Below are 442 nucleotides of genomic sequence, written 5' to 3'. Positions count from 1 at the left end.
TTTAATGTTAAATGTGATTCTGTAACGATATGCACAAATTGCTGCACAAATAGGAAATGTGCAATTTACCTACGTGATACGAGAAATGAAAAAAATAAATAAATAAATAAAGTGTGGTGAAATAAAATAGCAAATTACCTCATGTGTTTTGAAAAATGAAACCAATTACCCCCCACCCATCTAAATAGTGCAATTTGCAAGTCTTTTTTCATAGAAAATATTTGTTTCATTACACATATCAAATGGGTAAACTGCATTATCTCCAAAGACATGATTTGACAATGGATATTTATTTTTGTCTCCCAAAACACAACATTAAATATATAATACTTATTTTAAATTGTCTCCAAAAACAAATCCAAATATACATACTATCTCTAACACACACTTATTTATCTTTGTTTTTCTTTCTCTATTTCCACAAAACACAACAAAACACTCA

This window comes from Sesamum indicum, unplaced genomic scaffold, assembly GCF_000512975.1.
Source record: "Sesamum indicum cultivar Zhongzhi No. 13 unplaced genomic scaffold, S_indicum_v1.0 scaffold00396, whole genome shotgun sequence".
In the NCBI taxonomy this organism is placed as follows: domain Eukaryota; kingdom Viridiplantae; phylum Streptophyta; class Magnoliopsida; order Lamiales; family Pedaliaceae; genus Sesamum; species Sesamum indicum.
This window is presented reverse-complemented; position numbering follows the sequence as displayed.